This window comes from Saccopteryx bilineata, chromosome 5 (assembly GCF_036850765.1).
Source record: "Saccopteryx bilineata isolate mSacBil1 chromosome 5, mSacBil1_pri_phased_curated, whole genome shotgun sequence".
NCBI lineage: Eukaryota > Metazoa > Chordata > Mammalia > Chiroptera > Emballonuridae > Saccopteryx > Saccopteryx bilineata.
This window is the reverse complement of record NC_089494.1, coordinates 169,774,384-169,789,968: the sequence shown is the minus strand read 5'-3', so window position 1 is coordinate 169,789,968 and position 15,585 is coordinate 169,774,384.

The following is a 15,585-nucleotide window of genomic DNA, read 5'->3' as shown; positions in this document are numbered from 1 at the left end:
GCCCTACTGATGACAGTGTCCGAGTTTCACCTTTGTAGACTACAGGAAAACCCCAAGATTCACTGACTGGGGCTGCTTTTCCATTACAGAAAGTAATTAAAATCTCTCCAGGAATTTAGGGAAAGTCAGAAGAGGGAAGTGCAATCAGAACAATGGCCCCTTTGCTGGTGGCCTGAATAGGCACTGACTGACAATGGTGGCAAAGAGAAGCTGAGGAACTGGAAGAAAGGACTTTCTCTATTCGGAGACGGAAGGTGTGTCCCTTATGTCCTGAGCAGCTGGTCGTGTAGCTATTTTTAGAAGCAAACTAGGCACAGCTACTGTACATTACTCAAAGCCAACTTTTATTTAAGTCCCTAAACAGGCAATATTTATTTTGTACCTACTGTGTACTTGGCACACTTCTAGGTAGTGGGGATATAAGAAAAAGTTCCTGTTCAGTGGAGCTTACATTCTATCTGGGAGACTGAAAATATGCATTAATGAACCAGTAAGTGAAATAACTTCAGGTGGAAAGGAGGCTGTAAACACCGTGAAATCATGTGATGGAATAGAAAATGCTACAGAGGAGGGAGAAAGGCAGAAGCAATGAAGCTAAGCTTGTCATCCAGGTTTTATCTGAGGTCAGGTTGAGGTGTGAAAGGTGAGAAGGAGGCAGCTTTGCAAAGATGATGAGGAAATGTGTTTTAATAGCCCAGAAATGGGGTTCCAGAGTGTGCAAGGAACAGAAAGTTCAAGAGAATGAAGCCTATGGGACACAATAGACATTTTGTAAGTTCTTACAGGCCATAGAAGAGGATTTCAATATTTTTTAAATTGCAGTGGAAATCCCTTGAGAATTTTAAGCAGGGAAGTTATACTATTTATGCTTTTAAAAAAATTACTATGGCTGCTGTGCATACCGTATTGTTTGGGAATGAGGGGGAAATCTCATATTAAAAAATTTTGCAAACCTTTTCTTTAATAAGAAAATATAATCAGATTTTAAAGTGTAAAACATTGTTTTAGTTCAGTATGTATCTGAATGTCAGATGTCTTCAAGAAAGGCTTAACAGAGTGTATTTGTCATTTGACTTCTGTAACCCCTGTTGTAAAAACAATCTCCAAAGGAAGTAGTAATGTTTAATAATGGCTGAAAGAGGGCCTCAGCATGGGAGGGAGGGATGGAAAGTGGGAAAGAAGATCAGAGGGGAGTGGATACCACAGGATGCAAATAACAGCACAAACAGGAAATCAGAAACCCAAAACACGGTTTACGGAAAAGTGTAGAAAGGGGAAGTTAGAGAAATAATTAAACTTTTCCTAATAAACTAAAAGTATGTAATGATGAAAGATATGAATTTTTATTTTTTAGAGACAGTATAAACTTCTTTTCTTGATTTATTTAACTTAATAAGTCAAGATTTGTGGTGGCACAGTGGATAAAGCATCGACTTGGAATGCTAAGGTCGGAGGTTTGAAACCCTGGGCTTGCCTGGTCAAGGCACATATGGGAGTTGATGCTTCCTGCTCCTCCCCCCTTCTCTCTCTCTCTCTCTCTCTCTCTCTTCTCTATGAAATGAATAAATAAAATATTTTTTAAAAAGATGTAGACAGGGATGATCATTAAAATACAAGGAAGTAGCAGATGCTAACAAACATCTAAATTTTTAAAATGAAGAACTTAACCCAGCATAACATGTATCTCTGTGTGTGCATTTCACTTAATACTAAAGTAACATATCTTTCAGAAAATACTCTACAGAAAACAAAATAAAAGTGACACAAAAGAGCAAAAATTTTTCTGTATCTTACATAGTACCAAAGAAAACCACTGTTTTTAACATTATGATTTATGTTTTTGAGTCTTATGGGGATTTTTATATTGTTCCTATCATTTTGTTGTCTGTTGTTATTACATAACACATATACACATATATTTCCTTTGGGCATTTTCTTATTTTTCTTCAGTAAGTCTATAGTGGATAGTAATTAAAACAGTTCCTATACTTCCCCATGTATAAGATGCTCCCATGTATAAGACACTCCCATGTATCAAACGCACCTTAATTTTGGGGCCTGAAACTTCAGAAAAGAAATGTATTACATAAAGTTATTGAACTCAAGTTTTATTTGTCATAAAATTCATACAACTCCTCATCACTGTCAAAACTCCCATCCTGGCCCTGGCTGGTTGGCTCAGTGGTAGAGTGTCGGCCTGGTGTGCAGGAGTCCCGGGTTTGATTCCCAGCCAGGGCACACAGGAGACACACCCATCTGCTTCTCCACCCCTCCCCCTCTCCTTCCTCTCTGTTTTTCTCTTCCCCTCCCACAGCCAAGGCTCCATTGGAGCAAAGATGGCCCAGGCGCTGGGAATGGCTCTGTGGCCTCTGCCTCAGGCACTAGAATAGCTCTGGATGCAACAGAGCGATGCCCCAGAGGGGCAGAACATTGCCCCCTGGTGCGCATGCCGGTTGGATCCCGGTTGGGCGCATGCAGGAGTCTGTCTGACTGCCTCCCCGTTTCCAGCTTTAGAAAAATGAAAAACAAAAAACAAAAAACTCCTATCCATTAACTTGTCTTCATCTGTGTTTGATGACGAATCACTGTCTTCAACAATGAGTGCAAAACAAGTGCGTAAAAGCAGGAAATGCAAGTAAAGAATCTACAACCACTGTATAAGACACATCCAGTTTTTAGACCCCTAATTTTCTGAAAAAGGGTGTGTCTTATACATGGGGAAATATGGGTAACTGTTTTAAATAGAGTAACATAATAATATTGATTATTAGTCTACAACAACGAGCTGGTAAAATGCTATTCTATAAACTTAAACTTTTAAATTTATAAGTGAAAGAGAAAATGGTTTTTATTTCAGTTGAAGTGTCATCTGAGCACCATTTTATCTATTCATTCCATGTGCATGTCTTCTATGAATTTGATACCATGCAATTCAGTGTAGAAGATGCAAAGGAATTAGCTGCCCTGGCCAAGTGGCTCGGTTGGGTTGTTTTCCCAACATTCCGAGGTTGTGGGTTTGATCTCTGGTCATGGCATATATAAGAATCAACCAATGACTGCATAAATAAGTAAGACAACAAATCAATGTTTCTTTCTCTCCTCTCTCTTCCTCTCAAATCAATAAATAAAAAATATTTTAATACAAAAAGATTAGGAAATGTTAGAAATGAACCCTAATCTCAAAATACTGTATTGGGAAAAAGGCATATATTTGTAAAGCAAGTAGAAAATGATTCAAAGCATCAAATAAATAAGTGTAAAATGTTTACAACATAAGTTCTACAGTGCATTCTACAGTGCAAAGAAAAGTCAATTCTGTGAAAGTAAGGCTACTTTCTTTGGCCAAACACATTTTTTGTGCCAGACTTTGTACCAAAGACTATGAACACAAACAGGCATGAGACACAACTCCTACATCTAGAGCTTCGCTGTACACTAGGGAAGCTACTAGCTACTAAGGTAGTACTGAACACCTCAGATATGGCCAGTCCAAACTGAGATGTATTATAAGCATGCAACACACTAGATCTTGATATCAAGAATAAAAGTAAAATATGTTATTGATTTTTATACTGAATTGTTGTGGACCGTTAATGGCAGGAAGCCATTATAGATTCAAGGCTTTAGCAAAAGGCTAAGTTCTCCCCCCTCCATCTCCATATTTGGCTTTGATGCTGAGTACTTGCACCCACTCCACTTGCTTCCTTGGGTTGCAGGAAGCAATATTCATGCCCTTCTTCTGACTCTTTGTTTGTTTCAGATGTTTGTAAATTTCACTAATGTATCCTGTGTAAATTTCACTAATGTATCCTGTTTTTGCCTTGGGAGAGTTCCTGTCTTAGCCTTTGATGTGCAACTTTGTATCAGGGTCCTTGATTTGCATATGTCTATATAATAAAGTAAACTGGGGCTGTGAGGCACTCAGATACTGCCAGGCAGTTTGAGGAGTCCTCCCGGTCCCATCGGGGTTTTTTTGTTTGTTTTTTTTTTTGTATTTTTCTGAAGCTGGAAATGGGGAGAGACAGTCAGACAGAATCCCGCATGCGCCCGACTGGGATCCACCCAGCACGCCCACCAGGGGGTGATGCTCTGCCCCTCTGGGGCATCTCTCTGCTGAGACCAGGGCCACTCTAGCGCCTGGGGCAGAGGCCAAGGAGCCATCCCCAGCGCCCGGGCCATCTTTGCTCCAATGGAGCCTTGGCTGCGGGAGAAGAGAGAGACAGAGAGGAAGGAGGGGGGGTGGAGAAGCAAATGGGCACTTCTCCTATGTGCCCTGGCTGGGAATCGAACCCGGGTCCCCCACACGCCAGGCCGACGCTCTACCACTGAGCCAACTGGCCAGGGCCCCATCAGTTTTGTTTTGACAAAGTGTGTTTCCTTAATTCCGCACCGTTATTTGGAGCCACGCTTGTCCGCGGCACTGAATACATGTTTTTATTTTAAGTACATGATGATAATATTTGAACATATTGTGTTAAGTAAAATATACAGATATTGATCGAATTACGACCTATGCAACTTACAACCATTCAATTTTACGACCACAATCGCTAGCCACGACTGCTCCGCGTCCGGCAGCGCAAGCATTGCCTAGCTGGACGTACAACAGTGCAAACCAGCTTCCAGCAGCACTACCATCTCCACGTGCACCATTTCAACTGTTATTCCAGACTCGGTACAGCAATTTGTGTTTTGTGTCTTGGATATTTTTCATCAAATCCCTCCAAAGATGTCTACCAAGAGGAAATTGTCTTTGTCTGCACCTCAGCCTGCCAAGAAGGAAAGAAAGGCCATCGATCTCGACACAAAAATGAGCGTGGGCTCATCTGACTTGAGCATGGGTTTACCAGCTTGAGTGCAGGGGTGCTGGCTTGAGCATGGGATCATAGACATGACCCCATGGTTGCTGGTTTGAGCCCAAGGTCACTGGCTTAAGCAAGGGGCCACTCACTCTGCTGTAACCCCCTGGTCAAGGCACACATGAGAAAGCAATCAATGAATAAGTACGAAGGAGGAAAGAAAGTGAATGTGATTGCACATGTTTATGAAAAACCAATTCCGGTAACCCCAACTGCTGCCTCAGATGATGACATCAATGATCCGTAGCCAAGCACCAGCGGCCAATAAAATGTTTTGTATATGTTTAAATATTTTGATATGTTTTGCAATTGGGAAAATGTTTCCTATGGTATTTTTTACACCTATATTTTGTATTTTTGTATGTACCTGTATTTTGTAATTTTGTATGTTTTGCAAATATCAAACCAGTTGTACTGGTAATGCAGTGTTTTACTTAAACCTGACGAATGTAAAAATAAGAAACAAAATGGTGTAAAGATGATACAAATGGCATAAAATGAACAAAGAAAATTATGACATATAACAATAATGAAAGAAAATAATGATAAAATATGACTTAAAGATTTTTATAACATCATTTTACAGTACTGTACATATAGCCTACTCAACTTATGACCAAATTGTGTTACGACCAGTCTGTCGGAACCAATTGTGGTCGTAAGTCAAGCACTAGCTGTTTTTCAAAAATTAGTTGATTTGACCTGACAGAAAAAGTGTCTGTCTTGTGGAAGAATGATATTTAGAAAACAACAGAAGACAATGGAAGAGAAGAAGCAAAGCAATGTGGTATCATAGAAGACAAGGAAGAGGACAGTCGAGGGTAAAGAATGATTCATTCTTTATTTCTTTTCCCACATTCATTCAGTCATTCACAAAACCTTTATCAAACACTCTCTGCCCAGGATGGTGAAACGTGCTGGAGACATAGCAATAGACACATAATGGTGAGAATTGTGCACTGTATGAATGGACTGAGAGGGCTATGGATGTGGAAAGGAAAATATAGAGATTACAGAGCTTTGAATAGTGACAAATATTGATCAAAGTTATCAGTCAATCACAGTACCAAAACAAGAATTTAAATTAATCAAAGCCAGGATCAAGAGTTTATTAAATTAGGCATACAATTAAGCTAATCAAATATTTAATAATATTTATTTTTGCCATGTAGATAAAGATTAAAGCACAGTTTGTCAACCTCAGCACCACTGACATTTGGACTAGATGATATATGAGGAGCTGTATTTCTACCTACTAGATGCCAATAGCAAGTCCTTCGTCTTCTGTTCCCTGAGTCCTTACAATCAAAGATGTAGCCCAAAATTGCCAGATGTGCCCTGAGGAGAGGCAAAATTGTCCTGGTTGACAACTACTGACTGGAAGTAAAAATTCAACAATGAAATAAAACTAATATGTATGGTAAAAAATATTAAAGTCATGCTAGTCATGGAGGATAATTCCTCCAGCTTTTGGTAACTTAATAAATAGACTTTATTTTGCTCACATAAGAATCCATTGGTGGTGTGGAGTTAGGGAAGGGATGTAGTCATCTGAAGCCCAGACTCCTGTCATATTTTCCATCTTATGTGGCTTTCCAAGTTTCCCTGGGTGTCAACATCTAGCTGGCAGGCAAAGGCAGGGAGAGCATAGGTTCACACAGGTGGTTTTTGCAGACAAGTTCTGAAGAGAATATATCACTTCTTTTCACATTCTATGAGCCAAAATAGAATTGCATTTCCACTGTGAAGTAGGCTGAAAAACATTGCCCAGCTGTGAGTCCAGGAGAAAAGAGAAATGTACTTCATGAGCAATTAACCAGTCACTGCCGGGAAACCAACAGTTACCTTGGACCTCAAACTGATGACTTTGACCTTAATTATCAGATTTGAATGTGTACCTGAGTCAAACTGATAACACTGATAGATGGATCTCCACGTATCTTATTGCCCTGTGCAGACTCTGGTGCTTTAGAGATGGCAGTATTGAGTTTCAGTTGCTAAAGAAAGGCAACAAAATGAAGAAGGAATTCTGTGCTGAAAGACACATACTCATTATGCAAATAACTTTATAAGCAGTTGGGGGAAATGAACAATGCTGGCCTTCAGAGAGATGCAGAACAGAATGTTAAGTGGTTATGACTGCAATCACAGATTGGTTCGGAATGTGCTGCCCGTGTTACCTCAGGAGAAGGACATGGCTGGTTCTTTGAATGTGGATGTCTGTAATGTTGTCGTTGAGACACACAAAACATCAATCATCAAAAAAATGAAATAGCTTTCATTAAAATCATCTAAATAGTTTCTCAAATTTATAACTTATTTTAAAAATAAGTTTTTTAAAGAGCATTAGTGAGTTATTGTTCTTGTTCTTACTTTTTTTTGTTCTTTCACTATTTGAATATTTGTCAGCATTTACCTAGTAAGCTAGGCAATATTTATATTGCTTAGAATACAAGACCTGTTTCTAAACACCCTAAGCTAACAGAAACAAACACCAACACTGGAGGGCAAAGAGTAATGCAGTAGCCACCCCAGCTCGGAAGATGTTAAAAAGGCCATTCTTTTATGGTACTAAGAGGACTGCTGACCAAATAGACAATTATATTTGGATCTTGTACATATTTTTTCTTGGAAATGATGATAAGTGTGATTTGTTGCATAGGCTAGATGAGAAGATCTACTAAACTCATAATGTAACTAAATTACAAAATTATTCATGGAGAAGTCTGGACTAGCTCATTAACGTACTAAATTCCTTCTATTAGATTTGAAGGCAGAAAGATGTATTTAAGTAGCAACTGAAGCTCTTAATAACTAACTCAGAGCATCTCTGGACGCTTCAAAATAAAAAAGCAGCAAATAGGAGACATCTGGCACCAAGTATGCCCATGAAGTTTGGTTCTGGGTCATTCCATTTTTTTCCTCCTCAATGCAATTACCTTTATTTACAGTTGTTTCTATGACATGCTGAAGTGCAAACACAATAATTTTTTTTTTCAAAATAAAATAGAAAGTTGTTGTACCCAGGGCATTTTCAACAGCAGTGTAGGATCTGGAGTAAATCACTTTGTGTGTATCACCCTTGCAGTATGACACATTTATTCAGGGAAAAATCAAGTCAAAATAAAATTTTAGAGCAGCCATGACGGGAAACAAGCATTATTATACTGATCACGTAGCTGAATAGTTTCATGCATGTGTAAAGAGAAACGGCACTTTTCCTTGGATATATAACCTTTGGCCTCTATAAAAGTTTTAAACAGCAACTGGAACAACATTCATTTTTCTCCTTATGACCTTCTTCTGAGTCACTGCACTACACCAGCAAAGTAAGTCCTAAAATGAGGGGAAGTCAGTCTGGGTGGACATGACTCACTTACTGGCAGAGACACAGCAGAGTTGTGGCTTCCGTGTCTCAGCACCTTTGCTTTTAAGAGGACTCCATATGGTTAGTGCTGGACAATGATTTTGAGTGAAAGTAATGTGAGTGACTTCTAAGCCAAGGTGATTAAAAAAACCAGTGTTAGTTCCTTATGCTTTCTTCTCTTTCCGAGACAACCATGGAGCCATATGTTGAAGGGGGCGGCACCACAAGCTGGAAGGAGACTAAATCCCTGAGTCACTGCTTGGAGGAGAGTTATCTAGGAAAGTTCTTTAATGAACATATTTACTTTAGATGTGGCCTGAGTGAGAAATAATATAACAGATATATTTTCTTGTTTGGACTGTAAGAATACCCTAATACACAGCATAATTGGCTAGATTGGGACTGGTCTGATGATAAATGACAAATGAATAGTATCATGTATAAGTGTTTACAGAAGCTTAGAGGAGGATTAAACATTGTGGTCTGTCTGGATCAGTGAAGGTTTACTTGAGAAAAGAGGTAAGCTGGGTCCTGACAATGAGTGAAAAGGAGAAGAGAGGTAGGGGCATCAGCACAAGCAAAATGTTGTGATAGCACTGTGCAATGTATGTTTGCAGTACAATCAGTGGACTATTTTGGCTTGGTGGTAAAGTGATTTTGAGAAGAACCTTCTGAAGGCCCTGGTCAGTTGACTCAGTGGTAAAACTTCGGCCCAGCATGTGGAAGTTCCGGTTAGATTCCAGGTCAGGACACACAGAAGTGACCATTTGCATCTCTGACCACCCCCTTCCTTTTCTCTCTCTCTCTCTCTCTCTCTCTCTCTTTCATTCCCACAACCATGGCTCAATTGATTCAAGCATTTTGGCCCCTGTGCTGAGGATGGCTCCCTGGAGCTTCCACCTCAGGTGCTAAAAAAATAGCTCCATTGCAGGCATGGCCCCAGATGCGCAGAGCATCAGCCCTGGGGGGAGGGGGTTGCCGGGTGGATCCTGGTCAAGGTGCATGCGGGAGAGGGAGTCTGTCTCCGTTTATCTCCTACTACTCTCACTAAAAAGGGATTTAAAAAAAGGAACCTTCTGAAGAGGATGAAGTGGAGCTTTGACTACCATTCTAAGAACCTGATTCAATTGGTGAACAAGATTTACTGGAGATTTTAACAATGCAATGGCAACATAAAAGATGATTTTAAGAAGAAGTGAGAAGACAGATAAGGTGTTGAGGAGGATGGGGCAGCAGGTGGAACACAATATGGGGCACAGCCTCTGCTGCTCTCAGATCTGTTCTCTCCATGGATAGGATGTGTGCAGGCCAGGCTTGCGTTCCTTGATATTGTGCCACAGTCTTCGTTGTCTACCCAACAGTCTTTCCCCCTCTCTTATTTGCTAACATATCTGAGCTTGTTAGTGGCAGTCATATGTGCTGTTCTAGAGAAGAGATGGAGTTGTTTTAAGTCAAAGATTTCCATCATATCCCTCTTTACCAGGTGGAGCTACAGCAGAACTGTGTGAGTCAGGACTGCTGAATGAAACATCAGGGAAACTTGCTGAGAGTATCTGGGAAATTCTTTTGTTACTGATAAAAGGAAAGAATCTTAAGGAAAATTTTTACTCTTCCTCACACTTGTTCCTTTTTTTTTTTTTTTTTAATTTTTTTTTTTTCTGAAGCTGGAAACAGGGAGAGACAGTCAGACAGACTCCCGCATGCGCCCGACCGGGATCCACCCGGCACGCCCACCAGGGGCGACGCTCTGCCCACCAGGGGGCGATGCTCTGCCCATCCTGGGTGTCGCCATGTTGCGACCCTCCTGGGTGTCGCCATGTTGCGACCAGAGCCACTCTAGCGCCTGGGGCAGAGGCCACAGAGCCATCCCCAGCGCCCGGGCCATCTTTGCTCCAATGGAGCCTTGGCTGCGGGAGGGGAAGAGAGAGACAGAGAGGAAGGCGCGGCGGAGGGGTGGAGAAGCAAATGGGCGCTTCTCCTATGTGCCCTGGCCGGGAATCGAACCCGGGTCCTCCGCACGCTAGGCCGACGCTCTACCGCTGAGCCAACCGGCCAGGGCCCTTTCTTTCTTTTGAAAGTGATTGTCATAGCTGGAGCTGTGACATCCAGCTTGAGGCCATACAATAAATGGTGGGATGGATGGATAAGTATATACTAGTTTCTTTTTTCTTAAATTTCTTCAAAATTTTTTCTCAATGTTCAATATAATTTTATATTAGTTTCAGATGTACAGCATAATGGTTCAGTGATTCCATAATTTACAAAGTGATCTTTATAACTCAAGTACCCACCTGGCACCATACATAATTATTATAACATTATTGACAATATTCTCTATGCTGATCTTTATTTGATGACATTATTGAGTGGCCGAATCATGAGGATATTCCCTACCTACAGATTTGTTGTTCTGAGAGAGAACTAGACATCTTTATAGATTAAGCCATAGTTAGCTAATTTTTCTTTCCTTGAAACTAAAAACATCTCTGACTCATAATTTCCAAAGTAAATCCTTTCTCAAAAAGCATCAGCCTGACCAGGCAGTGGCGCAGTGGATAGAGCGTCCGATTGGGATGCGGAGGACCCAGGTTCGAGACCCCAAGGTCACCAGCTTGAGCGCGGGGCTCATCTGGTTTGAGCAGAGCTCTCCAGCTTTGACCCAAGGATGCTGGCTTAAGCAAGGGGTTACTCAGTCTGCTGAAGGACCACAGTCAAGGCACATATGAGAAAGCAATCAATGAACAACTAAGGTGTCGCAACAAAAAACTAATGATTGATGCTTCTCATCTCTCTCCATTCCTGTCTGTCTGTCCATATATATCCCTCTCTCTGACTCTCTCTCTCTGTCTCTGTAAATAAATTTTTTTTAAAAAAGCATCAAAATTTTTCAAATGCTCCAACCCATGGTAACCTGCACCTGATGATTTCACACATGAAACAGGTCTGAATCCTGAAGAAGAGATTTTAAGCACTAAAGCTAAGATCAATATATGCATATAACTATTGTAAGGCTAAATAGATATCAGACAAACCTATAATCCAACAGTCACTGGAAAACCCTTTAAAAGCTAATAGAAATCAAGTCTTCAAGGAAAAATGCTTAAATGTAGAAGTCAAATGATTCACCAGGGTACCATCAATGACAAGAGTAGAAATAAATGAAGCAAAGCATTCAGAAGATAGAAGGAAGTAACTTCATCCTGAACAAATAGTATTATTATGCCCAAGATTTGTAACATCATTGACAAAAAAAGCACTAAGAATTAAAGCTTCCAAATAAGGAGTGAATATAAATTTTTCTCCAGGCATGAATTTAATATATGATATAAATAAATTCAGTGGGAATCATAATGTTTATATAGAAATTCATTCTATTCACTGCAGAAATAATTTATCAATCTTATTAACAAATATCCCATAGTAAAATGATTTTGAAAATAACTGCATAAAAACCCTTTAAAACTTTGAGTATAATATATTTCCTAAACAACAAAAAGAGTTGTTCTGAAGTGTATCAGAAGTGATTGAAAGAAGAGTACACTATTGTGCAAAAAGCCAATTTTCTATCTGATTCTGACCCTCTTTCTTCTTGAGAAAAACTATTCTGTTCTGAGACTTTTCAGTTAGTGCTTTTCCATTAGATGAATACCTGGCAAAATGTGGTTCTTGATAAAGGTTTGTTGAATGAATATCTAAACATTAGTGTATAAAGTTTTCTGTGGCTGCTATAACAAATTACCACAAGCTTCATGGATTAAAATTACAGAAATGTATTCTATCACATTTCTGAAGTCCAGAAGTCCGAAATTAGTATTACTGGGCCAAAATCAAGGTGACAGCAGGGTCACAGTTTTGTTTTGCTTTTCTTGGAGAAACTGTAGGGGAGAATCTGTTCCTTGCTTCTTCCACTTTCTGGTAGCAGCAAGCATTCCTAGGTTTGCGGATGCATCACTCCAGTAATCTTTAAGATGGCCACCATCAAATTCTGTTCTGTCTTCACATGGCCTTTCTCTGCTTTCCTTTTATAACAACACATGAGATAGTGTTTAGGACCCACTTTGATTTCAGATAATTCCAAGAAAATCTTATTTCAAGATCTTTAATTTAATCATGTCTGCAAAGACTTAAAAAAAAAAACCATGTAAGGTAATGTTTACAGGTTCTAGGCATTAAGACATAAATATCTTTAGGGGGACCATTTTTGCATTAAAACAAAAGTATACTAAAAAGTGATAAATGAAAAATGGAAGAGATGTCAAAAAAAAAAGTACTTCAACAGTAGAAATAACATTCCTCTTACTCATAGAGATGCCTTTTATCATCTTACTAAAGTTAATATCTTTATTACTAAAGAAAACAAAAACTAAAGACAACTTTATTTGGTGAAATTAATGTGGTAATAAAGAAATTTTCAAATAAAACAGCCAGTGCTGATAAATAAAAATTGAAAACTTATAGGCCTTTTCTCTGAAATAAATTGTATTACTTAAGGTGAAGAATGCATATGTTAGGATTTTTGTGGGGAACATGATCCAAAATCATTACTGCTACTATAATTCGCTTAGACACTTTATGGGATAAAAGAACACTGGGTGAGGTATTTTCCCCACACCAACATCTCTTCTGCAGATGAGAAAACAGAGAAAAAATACTCTCAAGAAATTTGATACTACAAAGGCTGAAAATAAATGTTGAGTGAATTAAGCATTTTAGAAAATTTTTAGGAAATCTAGACTATATTATCACTATTATTTTTCTCCTGCTGTTTCTCTATAATGCCAATATCTCCCAATGTATTATTGCATATTAGGAACCCAATAGAAAAGGTGAGAGTGATAGGAATAATAAATCTTTTCAATTTTATTTTTCTGGCTTTTCTAAATATATCAAAACCTCTACATTCTAAGAGCAAAGCAGGGGTTTACATACATGCCTGTAAGAATATTTACTAACGCTTCCTTTAATTTCCACATTTTAGTTTATTTTATAATTTTTTTTTGTCCAATACATATATGTTAACAAGTAAATATTAAGCTTCTGGTCAAGATGGCAGAGTAAGTAAATACTGTGCTCTCTTCCTTCTACAACTATACCAAAATTACAACTAAATTACAGAACAACCATCACTGAGAACCACCTATAACTGAATTCTTATAACTAAGGATATAAAGAAGACTAACTGAACAAAATTCCTACAATTAAGGATATAAAGAAGAAGCTATATGGAGACTAATAGGAAGGATAGAGATGGGAGCAGACAGGTTCTGCACTCATAGTGTGGTGGTTAAGAAATAGGAAAAATGTCTTTTTTATTTTTATTCTTATTTTTGATAGAGACAGAGGGAGAGTCAGAGAGAGGGACAGACAGACAGGAAGGGAGAGAGATGAGAAGCATCAATTCTTCGTTGTGCCACCTTAGTTGTTCATTGATTATTTTCTCATATGTGCTTTGATGGGGGAGGGGGAGTGGCTACAGCAGAGCGAGTGACCCCTTGCTCAAGCCAGTGACCTTGAGCTCAAGATGGCGGAGTGCTGAAGGAAAAGCCAGTTAGTGCAGAGTTTGTCCAGGGAGAAGGAAGGAGATGGGGAACAGAGGTGAATAAGACTGGTGAGCTAGAAACCTTTGATTCTAGGAAACTCGGATAAGTCAGTAGCTTTGTGAGCACTGAATGAGTGGGTTTTGGAGCCCAGTGTGTGTTTTTACTTGCCTGCCGGTGCAAGCTAGGATTAAAGATAATGGCCCACCAGTTCCTGGCTCTGTTGTTTCATTACCTTCTGTCCAAATCCAATGTGAACCTGCATGGGCCGGGTGGCTGTGATGGTGGCCATGCCCACTGGCTTTACATTAAGGAAACCTGATTAAGAAGAAAGAATGAAAAAAATAAATAGGAAAATGTAGTAAAAAAATATTCTCATTGACAAAGGCAAACACGTAATATAAGCTGTGGATCAACCAACTATAAAGGTGTGCTAAAAAAGTTAAAAGGCAAAAGTAAAATCATGTGTAATTACAACAATAAATGAAGGGGTACCAACACACACAAAGAAAAGGAGTAAAAAATATAACAATAACATAAATGTAGATGGGGTAAGACTGTAGTTATTTTAGAATGTTTTCAAACTTAAGTGACCACTAACATAATATAAACTGCTATAAATATAGCTTGGTGTATAGGAAGCACAAGATAACAAAACACCAAAATCTACTAAAGCTATAAAAGAAATTAAGAGAAAAGATCCAAACAACACAAAACTATAGAAAGTCATCAACATACTAGAGAAAAGAGCAAGATAATAAGAAAGGCACAACAAAAAACTATAAAAACAATTATAAAATAATAAAATCACTGAATGGATTAAGAAAAACAAAAACAAGACACACATCTATTGCGTACAAGAAACCAACTTCAGATCAAAAGATACACAGACTGAAATAAAGGGTTTGAAAAAGATATTTCATGCAAATCAAAAGGATAAAAAAAGCTGGTGTAAAGCCAGCAGGCGCGGCCAGGGCCACTATCACAGCAGCCCGGCCCATGCAGGTTCGCATTGGATTCGGACAGTCGGTAAAGAAACAACGGAGCCAAGAACTGATGGGCCTTCATCTTTAATCCTAGCTTGCACCCGGCGGGCAAGTAAAACACACACTGGGCTCCAAAACCCAATCACATTCAGTGCTCACAAAGCCACTGACTTATCCGAGTTTCCTAGAATCAAAGGTTTCTAGCTCACCAGCCTTATCCTCCTCAGTTCCCCATCTCCTTCCTTATCCCAGATACAAACTCTACACAAACTAGCATCTCACTCAGCACTCCGCCATCTTGGCTGCTTTTCCTGGCCTTCTCCTCATGGCCTCTTTCCGCTGCTGGCTCTACTCTCTCTGCTCTCTCATGCTAACCTCAGGAACTAAGAGCGCAAGGTCCCGCTCCATCCCTATTTTATAGTGTAGAAATCCAAACCCTTAATCCAATATACAAAATAGGGAAGTCTCTAATACAGTCACTTCTCTGAGGCATGATTGGATTGTACCACCCCACATCAAAATGGGTGGGAAAGGCTTAATCCCAAAACCAAGCCCCAGGCTACAAGGATTCTCAACACACATTAATATCACCTGGGCAACGGCCTCTTTAACAAAGTGAGCATAATACATTTTATCTGCCCAACAGCTGGTATAGCAATTCTTATTTTAAACAAAATAAACTTTAAAACAAGGGCTGTGACAAGAGACAAAGAAGGACATTTTTAAATGACAAGAGAATAAATTAACCAAGAGGCTATAACTATCATAAACATCTCTGCACCCAACAGAAGAGCATCTAAATATATAAAGCAAATTATGAAGAATACAACGGGAGA